General features: G+C 38.4%; 1 pseudogene; it reads left to right on the top strand.

Moving 5' to 3' along the window:
• Window positions 1-1,142: 1,142 nt before the first annotated feature.
• Window positions 1,143-2,230, top strand: LOC124108403 (nuclear distribution protein nudE homolog 1-like; annotated as a pseudogene).
• Window positions 2,231-10,177: the final 7,947 nt, after the last annotated feature.

Raw genomic sequence — 10,177 nt, 5'->3', positions numbered from 1 at the left:
CAAATATAAAACAAACAAATATTTCATAATTGGGGTTTCCATGGGTACTAGGTTTTAAATCAGCAGTCACTTTGAGGCTAACATTTTGCAATTACATTGGTGTATTTATGACCCTTTGGGTCAGACTTTCCCTTCCTGGGACAACAACATAAAGGTCCAGGCTTTGTTGTCAAAAACCACAATACACACCACTCTGTCCCTTCCTATTTGATCACAGGCAAAGTCTTCAATCTGAGTATCAGTTACTCTTCTGCCATATCTAAGTGTCAATATTAATTATTTCAATTAGGGGACAAGCTAAACTTGATGAGGCCTGCTATCATAAAGAGTTGCAAGAACACAATGACTGAAATAAGCTAGAAGTTGATTCTCTCACATGTAAATACATTGTCCAGAGTTGACAAGGTGGCTTTATAATCCTCAAGACATGAATTCTATCTCTGAGAAAAGAGCCAGTTTCATCATTTTTAGATAATAGAAGAGAAAACGGGGAAAATGAGAGTAGTTGTTTCCCTGTTGAGGAAGCCACACAAAATGTGTGACCAATACCCCTGGGTTTTCCCAATTGAGCAGGGCCTGGTGGCAAGGCCAGCTTGGCTGCATAGGAGCCTACGAGATGGGCCTTCAACCTGGAAAAGGAATCTCTTTCTAAAAGGAAGAAGTAGAGAATATTTATTGGGAAAGAATGAATACACTCTGACATTAAAATATATAGTTCCTGAGACAAGTACCAGAGGTCACGTCCAATATCAGATTGTACACAAGGCACATTGAGTCACTAAATGTCTGGATATTTTTATTAGTTAAGTAATTATTTACCTAATACCTCCTGTAGGTAGAAGCGTTTATAGACAGAGTCAATGAAAAAGATCTCAGTTTCTTCATGAAAGTTCTCAAAGAAGGAGGAGGAGGAGGAGGAGGAGGAGGAGGAGAAAGAAATACAGTCATGTGTTTATTTCTATCTGCTGAAACAGATGCCCAAATGAAAGCACTTGGAAATGTAAGGTCTCACAACTAAAAAAGACTGTGGTAGGCAGAGCCAAGGACCCAGGCTGTGCTGCCTGTGACCCCTTCCACCTCGTCTTTGGAACCTGAGCCCAAGATCATGCCACAGGAAGAGTGATCTCTTCCCTGTTTTCACAATGGAAGACTCGGGAAAGACTTTTGGCTCTGAGGAGGAAGAAGCAAGGTACTAGAAAGATTTGGCAATGACCTACAAGCAGAAGGTAGAGACTACACAGGAGGAACTTAGAGAATTTCAAGAGGGAAACCAAAAATAAGAACCCAATTGGAGAGGCAGCTTCACAGAACAAAACCAGGAACAGAGAACTTTTGTCAGAAACAACCACCTTGGTTTTGAGCTGGAAACATTAAGGAGAAGTTTGAGAAGCAGCATTTTGAAGGCTACTGACACATCACACCTTAGAGAATGACCAAATTCATTAAAGATCAGTTGCAGAAATACATCGGGGAGCTGGAACAAGCAAAGGATGACTTGGAAAGAGCAAAACGAGCCAGGATCTTGTCTCTGGAAGACGTTGAGCAGCTCTTGAATGGAGCCATTGAAAGAAATACCTTTCTGGAAAGTGAACTTGATGAAAAGGAGAAATTCCTAGAATCCATTCAGCAACTAAAGGAGGAAGCTAGAGATTCGCAGTTGGAATTGCAGCAGAAGTAGGAGAAGCCCAGGACGCCCATGACTATTCCATAGAACCTGAAAGGACAGGCACAGCTGTGCAGGCCACTGGCTCTGTGCCATCCTCTCCCATAGTGCGTCTAGAATCCAGCTGTGGCTGGTACACACCAGGGACATTCAAATATGTCTGGATAGCTCCAACAGTGGGACCCCTTGAGGGCTGCAGCCTGGATTTCAGCTCTCAACATTGTCGGGGACTTGCTTCAGAAAGTAGTTGCACTGGAATCCAAACACACATCCTGACAGAACTTCATGTATGATCAGTCCCCAAACCTGACAGGCAGCCCTGTCTCCAGGCAGAGGAGCAAGGTCAGAGACAGCAGAGACAGACCCACAAGCAACATCCCTGTACCTTGGGTGATAAAGGGTTGGGATAATGCCTGGAATTCGGAAGCCGCCCTCAGGCTCTCCCACCATAGCCTCCCTCCCCAGAGGTGGTCAAGCCCAAGCTGTGGCTTTAGGAGCCCCCCAGTTGGAGCCTCTTGGTGGTCGCGTCACCTTCTCTCTGCTTCACACCAGGCTTTTGGTTTTTAATTTAGTTTGAAAAATAAGAGCCAAAAGTCACCATAGTTTGCTTTGTGCTGTGCGGCCCAAACCAAGGACTATCACCTGGGGCCCTGATGTTGTCCCCAGGAAATGTCTCTGTCCTTGGTTTCCCCATTAGTGTTTGGGTCTCAGAGGCAGGGACAAAGTGGGTGCTGGGGAAGCATGAAAGTGTGGGTAGTGTGAGTGAGGAGGCTGCCACAGGGTTGGGCACCTGAGTCCCTGTGGCCCTGAAAGGTGCTTCTCATGTGGAGGATCTGAGCTCACCTCCAGCTCACTTGCCCCACCCCCTCTCTTCTGGAGCTGTCTTCATGAACAGAGACCCTCCCTGTGCTTTGCTGTACTCTGAAGTCACATTCAGTAGTGGAGAATGGAAGACAGGTGTGCCTTTTCAAAACCATGGTCCTGTACCTACTTCTCAGACTTCAACCTGCCTCTCATGGAGGTTTTCAGACACATCTTTGACTTTCAGTCATCCTCAGGCCAGGTCGAACTTTTCAATAGCTGCCTAAGTTTGGAGAATTCAGCTGCAGTGCTGGAATTTGTCCCCCTAAAACATCCTAACTTGTACTGGTAAAAGATGGACTTTTATTTTTTAAAAGAAGACATGAATGTTGTGACTCTACTTTGTATACAACCAGAGACATGAACAATTGTGCTCTATATGTGTACTATGAATTGAAATGCATTCTGCTATCATGTATAACAAATTAGAATTAATAAGTAAATTTTAAAAAATCAAGGGGGGGCATGTGTTTTTTTTTTTTTTAAAGGCTGCAGTAAACTGGAAGAAAAAAAGGAGTACGAGAAATCCCATTAAATATTTAAGAAAAATTTGCAACAAATCTAGTTGAGACAGAATGGTATATTATGACCATGGGTTTTAGAATTAGAAAAAAATCTTGTTTGGGATTCTAGCTCTGCTGTTGATTCTAGCATTGTAGTCTTGGGGCAAGAGTGTGTTTTAATGACAGCTTAAATTTTAAAAGTATACACAACTACACAACAAGTACTCCTAAACTATAAGAACTAGTAACAGTGACAACACTTGTCATATTTAAATTTTATCTTAGCAATCTTCTTGAACAAAAGAAAACAGTTTGTAAGATTGAAATCCGTTTTGTACTTACTTTGTAGAATACCTGCTATTTTTGTTTGTTTGTTTGTTTGGGGTATTGGGGATTGAACTCAGGGGCACTCTACCACTGAGCCACATCCTCAGCCTTATTTTATTGAGAGACAGGGTGTCACTGAGTTGCTTAGCACCTCACTTTTTTTGCTGAGGGTGGCTTTGAACTTGCAATCCTCCTGCCTCAGCCTCCTGAGCTGCTGGGATTACAGGGGTGTGCCATGGCACCCAGCTTGCTACTTTTTTTAATGACCCCAATATCCACTTTCCCCTCAGACCCTCAGGGATTTCAAACCTTTAATCTCTGGTCTTCTCCAAAAAGGCCCTAAACATTCCTTGGCATGTTCACATTCCCCACCATCCTCAGTCATCTGGAAAGGTTGAATGAACCAATCAAATACTAAAATCAACCTTGACTAAACTATCAATAGAATTACATTGAGAGTGGCTTAAACTCCTCCCTCAACTTAGGGTTAGGGCCCTACCAAGAAAACTCCTAAATATTTCCTTATTTGAGCTAATGTATGGTTGCCCCATGCTCCCTCCTACTCTAGCTCCCAAGCCCCCCCCACCCCACACCTCATCTAAAGACCCTCTCTTACACTATCTCAGAAATTTACAATGGGCCCATGCTGGTCAGCTGCTGCCTAATCCTAAGGCCTCCTGCTCTCCTCTGACTCCAGGAGACCTAGTCCTCTTCTCTCCCCATTACACCTCCTCTCCCTCACTAACCTCAAAATGGAAGGGACCATTCAAGGTATTCTTAACTACCCCCTTCGCGGCCAAATTTGAGGGCATTCCAAACTGGATCCATAACTCCCATTTCAAACTGTGTGAACCATCTCACTATATGGCAATCACCACAGGATGTGTCTTTGCACATCTCCAAAATCTCGACTTTTAACCCTCCAAAGCTCCCCGCTGAATCCTAAAGAAGACTCTTCTCAGTCAGAGAAGGCTACAACAAGGACTCCCAGTCCCTGAAGCCCAAGACCCAGACCTACGTCTCATGGTCAACTCCTCTGACTCCAGAGACTTTGCCTCCACCTAAAGCCTCCCTGACCCACTTTACAGGAATGAGATTCTTTGCCCCTAACCAGCAGGAAGAGTCTACAGAAGAAAGACCATCATCCCCACCCCCATTATCTATAAAAATAAAAAGGGAGGAATATTGGCATCAAATCAATATTGGTATCAGATCAATAATGGCATCAGATTTGCCATTTTAGGTCAGGAACCATTTTATCTGGAGGTTCCAAAGTTTCCATTCTGAGGCAATGCTGCTTAAGTTCCCATAAGAAACGTGCCTGCTAAAAGATGGAACCCACCCCAGCTTAAACTCCTAAGCAGCTTATGAGATTCCTCTTATGGGCTATAAAGCTGCTCTGTGAGGACCCACAGGCTGCTGTTCTCCTTGGAGGGACAGCCTTGTTGGTATACCTCCTGTTATCGACAATAAATCTCTTGCTTGATGTTCCCATGTGTGACATGGTCCTTAGACTTCACATGGCCTCTGCAAGTGTCCTTTTATGTGATGCTTCTGTATAAACATGTATGTTTTTATATGTATACACATATATATGTATGTATATGTATACACACATACACACACATACATACACACGCTTGGGTATACATCCTCTGTAACTATTTATCAATATTATACTGAGATTTCTCCATGTGTTATAAATAATCTTGCTCATTTATTTTGATTTAGAAAAGGACGCTACTACATTGCAGTAATTCATTCTCCTCTTGATAGGTACTTATTTTTATTATTGGAAATGCTTTACTAAATGTCTTGTACGTGTGTACTTGCTCACTTGCACATACATGTATATAATAATTTCATTGAAGCATATACTTAGGGGTAGAATTATCATGTTGTAAGGTGCATATATTTTGAGCTTTACTGGATATTTACAGATCGCTCTCCCATTAGTATTTCCAACAGAAGTGGATGAAATTTCTAGTTATTTTAAATGCTTATTATTTTTATATGATTGGACTGCTGTTTATTTTTTTCACATTTGAGATATGTGAAATTGTATATCATCATTCTCTTTGTATTTTTTCTGAGTGCTGGTAATGCAATATTTTCTGTCTTTATTGGATTTTGTCTTCTTCCTTCTGTATATTAAAAATTATTTATTCCATATTGATTTATAAGTACCAAAACTAACCAATGATCTAAATTTGTTGTCTTTTAGAGATGTTAAAATTATGTCTGGAACTTGAGTTTAAAAAATATTTATGATATTTTGTTCCATGGAGATTTTGATTTTTTTTGTTTGACTGTGATGACATAGTTTTTTTTTTCCCTATGAATGTATATGTGTATTTGTTTTTCAAAGAAATTTTACCTACTCTAAGGCTGTAAATTATTTTTCTAGAGGTGCTTTTAAGTTTGAAAGTTTCTTTCTAGTCATTTAGAAGTTTACTCCATCTGGAATCTATCTTTTGTGTATGAGGTGCAAAAAATCGCAGTCTAATTTTATTTTTCCGTATGGAGAAATAATTATTATAATGCCATTTACTGATTAAATCATCTTTTTTTCCAGTTCCCTTCTCTTTTCCTTTCTCTTTTGCACTCTTTTTTCTCTTCTGTTTAATACACATGCATATTTCAATGTATAATTATGTAGTGAACATTGAGGGAAGGACCCTGCTTCCTTGGTTTTTTTTTATTGGTTGTTCAAAACATTACAAAGCTCATGACATATCATCTTTCATACATTTGATTCAAGTGGGTTATTGTTTTTCATTTCTTCCTGTTATGTTCATTTCTTTCAAGCCCCTTTCATTCCCGTCTCTTCCTTTTTGCCCTCTTTCCCTTTCTCTGTCCTATCTCTTCTTTCTTGTTTACTTTCTCCTTTCAACTCATTCACCTCCCATACTTCCTCCTCTTTTTCTTTTAAATTTTTTTAAAAATATCTTTATTTGGGGGCTGGGGTTGTGGCTCAGCAGTGGAGCGCTCGCCTGTCACAAGCAAGCTGCTGGGTTCAACTCTCAGCACCACATAAAAATAAATAAATAAAATAAAGGTATTGTGTCCAACCACAACTAAAAAAAATGAAAAAAAAAATCTTTATTTTGTTTGTTTACTTATTTATTTATTTATTGTGGTGCCGAGGATTGAACCCAGTGCCTCACAAGTGCGAGGCAAGCACTCTGCCAGTGAGCCACAATATCACATTAGTAAATGCACTGTCTAAAAATTCAAACATGGTATTTCTAACTAAATTAATAATAAAATTAACAAATCTTCCCTCCTGTGTCCTTGCAGAGGCATCTAACTGTTATGGGGAGTCACTTTAGAAAACACTCTAAGTCTGAATTCAAATCAAAGAGAGCTTTATTTACCTGGCCAGGGACTGTCACCCACCTGTAGAGACTCAAGCTCTGTGGGAGGACATCAACTTTCTGGCCTGCATCCTGGGAACTTAAAGATGAAAACCACAACTCAGGGGCTTTCCTTAACATCATGTAAGCAAGCCAATCACAGAAGCTTGAAAAAAGCTATCAGCTTTGCAACTCAGTTAACCACATCTTGGATCCAAGCAGGTGTTAGACAACCATATCCTGAATTCAACAGGTATTATGGGGGAATGATAATCTCCTTTAAAGTCTTGGGTCACCAAGACCACCATATTCTGGTTTAAGTACATTTTATGAGGTACAAAGTACAGAAAACCATATATTATAAGAAATCAGCTTTCATTTCAGTTTCTCAGAAACAGCTCCTGTAACAGTTTGTTTTATAGAAGGCAGCAAAATGGAGTCTTAGGCCTGTCTATGACAGTTTTTGCTTTATAATTGTCTAATCTCACTTATCATATCTATAATCTATATTTTTTTACTAATCTATAATGGATAACTTACGCTCTTACTGATTTTATTAATTAGTTTATACCACAACATAGCCATTGCTTTTCTCAACCTTTGTTCAACAGTTATTTATTAAGCTGTCATGCCACTGCGTGATTTTTACTCAGTTTCCCTGAATCCGGGTGGTGAGTCAGATTGGAAATATGAAAGGTATGCGAAATTTAAGAAATAAAGACAAGATATGGAAATAAGTGAAAAGCAGGGGCAGAGTGGGGTGATCCAACTCTGAGGGAGACTAGATCTAACTAAAAATGGATCCCTTGAACTTTATTTAAATAGGTAGGAACACCAATGGTATTCCCAGTGAAAGACTTCCTGAGAAAAACAGGAAGAATATGGCAAAGACATCTTCTATTGGGTGTTAGCAGGTTACACCCACCTCCTCTACTTCTGAGCTGCTGCATTTGAAACTAGAGCTGTCTGAGCCAATGGGCAGGGTATCAGCATAATCTGAGCAGTCTCCAGGCTCTAATCATGGAATTTTACCGAGGGTTCTGAGAAAAGCAACCTCCCTGCCTTGTGATAGCTCAAACAAACCCATAATTCATTCATGGCTCCCTGACATTAAGCTTGTACTGTATTATGTTGAAGGTACTGAAAAGTCAGAGCTGAAAAATGTAGAGATCATCTCCTGTCTAACTGAGGTTTAGATTTAAACATATCTAAAGGTTAAAATATCTTGGTCATAATAAGTAATTTTCAGAAGTAGTAAACTTGGTATTTCTGGGGCTTCCTCAAAAGTTACAGATAGATATTGTATAAATGCACACTACGTAAGTCTATGTGTATCAATATCTAAGTCCATGTTATGTAATATATGTAAGTATATAAATTCAAATATATATGTATATATGCATACATATAACTCAATAAACTATGATATAGTGAAATACATACACCAAAATAAATAAGATATTGACATGTTCTTGTCAACTTTAAAGGGCTAGTTTTCTATTGGGAAATTTAAAAAAAAATCAGTCTGAATTCAAGTTCTTAAGCTTGTCAGTAAGGACACATCACAAAACACACTCATTGTAAGATGATGTCAGTATAATGAGTTAATTTCATATTTATAAAACTTGCAATTATTTTCAGTGGCAACGTAATGTTTTTGACATAGTTACAACTGCAGCTAAGATAGTTCTTTGGTGTCCATAATATGCTGTCATGAATACTGATCAGAGAAACCAGATCTGATTTCAATTCACTGAGAATTAAGAATGTCTTAATACGGTGGGCTCATCATCCTTCTTCAGTGCTTTTAGCAGACCCTGATAGCCTATTTTCCCTCCTAATAGCAATAATATGAAGGTAATTTTTGTCTCAGAAATATTTGGCATGTCTTGCCTGCAACCGTATCTACACATAGTAATCTTTAAATAGTTTTAAAAGCCAAAAATGGTAGGGAAAAAGTTATGTTTAAACCACCAAAAACATGATGAAATTTTATGTTGTTGGGTAGGAAGGGGGAGCATGGGAGAAATAGATGAACTTTAGATAGGGCAGAGGAGTAGGAAGGGAAGGGAGGGGGCATGGAGTTAGAAATGATGGTGGAATGTGATAGACTTTATTATCCAAAGTACATGCATGAAGACATGAATATGTGTGAATATACTTTGTATACAATATTAGATGATTTAACTAACATCCACCAAATTGTTCAAACTGGATATTGGAGACGTTGCATCTACTCTGTAAACCAGTTTAGCCTCTTGGTGAGGCTCACTTGATATTGTTAGAAAAGAAAAAATGAAAGGTGTTAAATACCTTTGCAAGACCACTAATCTTGAAGTCCTATAAACTTACCTAACACTACTTTAAATTAATTTACATAGTATAATGACTTATTAATTGCTTACTTTATCAGAGTTTATATTTGGTTCAAACGGATTTTAAAAAAATTGATTCAGAAAAGTAAAAAAAAAAAAAAAAAAATTGTTAACCAGCCTTACACAGCTTAAACCAGAAAGGAAAATGAACTCATGAAAAAGACACTGCAATTAATTTTAAAAAAAAGTGTTGTGATATTGGTTTATTAGAGATTGATGCAGATACATAAATCTACATGAGAAAATTAGGGAAAGTAACTATTCAGCTATAGTTTTTACTGAATCTGTGCATTCCCTCAAAATTCATATGCTAAATCCCATCCCCAATGTGATGGAATTTGGAGGTGGGGTTTTTGGAAGGTGGCTAGGTTATGAAAGTGGAGTTTTCATGATATTAGTACCCTATTATGAGTTTTCATAGAAGTCTCTCAACCCTGAACCCATTTTGATGGAAAGATGATTTGAAGCACAAAGTGGGTCCTCACCAGACACATAATGGTTATCCCTTGATTTTTGGACTAGGAGAAATGAAATTCCATTGTTTGTAGGCCACCCAGTCTGTGGCATTCTGTCATAGCACCCTAAATGGACTAAAACAGCCATGTTCTGAAAGGCAATTTGATCTTTATTGGAGGCAAATTTGGGATTTGTAGAAATGAGATTGAGATAGGTGTTTACACACAGAATAGGCATTGTGAGAAAGGCTAAACATACATGAATCAGCCCAGAGAATGCCAAGAACTGCTGAATGTTTTGTTATCATTGTTGTTTTAATGTAAAAAAAGAGATTAAAGATACAAGCGGAACTTTGAAAAAAATCTATAAAACATAAAACTAGTATTGTGGAGAAAAAAATCTGATCTTAAAGAAACTTGACTGCACAGCACTGAAAGTGATTTCATTCTGAAACCTTAAAAATGATACAAGAATACATTCTTAGATAAATGCTTAAATCAATACAATTTATGAAAGAAAATACAGTGTCTTTTCATTATCTGTGGGTTTTGTTTTTGTTGATTTCAGTTACCCATTGTCTGATAATATTACATGGAAATTTAAAAAAAAAGTAATTCATAAATTTTAAATTGTGTA

The sequence above is a fragment of the Marmota monax genome, unplaced genomic scaffold, assembly GCF_021218885.2.
Source record: "Marmota monax isolate L192 unplaced genomic scaffold, Marmota_monax_Labrador192_F-V1.1 WCK01_AAM20220418_F8-fsc00074, whole genome shotgun sequence".
NCBI classification, from domain to species: Eukaryota; Metazoa; Chordata; class Mammalia; order Rodentia; family Sciuridae; genus Marmota; species Marmota monax.
The sequence above is the reverse complement of the archived record's forward strand: the minus strand, read 5'-3'. Positions and strand labels throughout refer to the sequence as shown.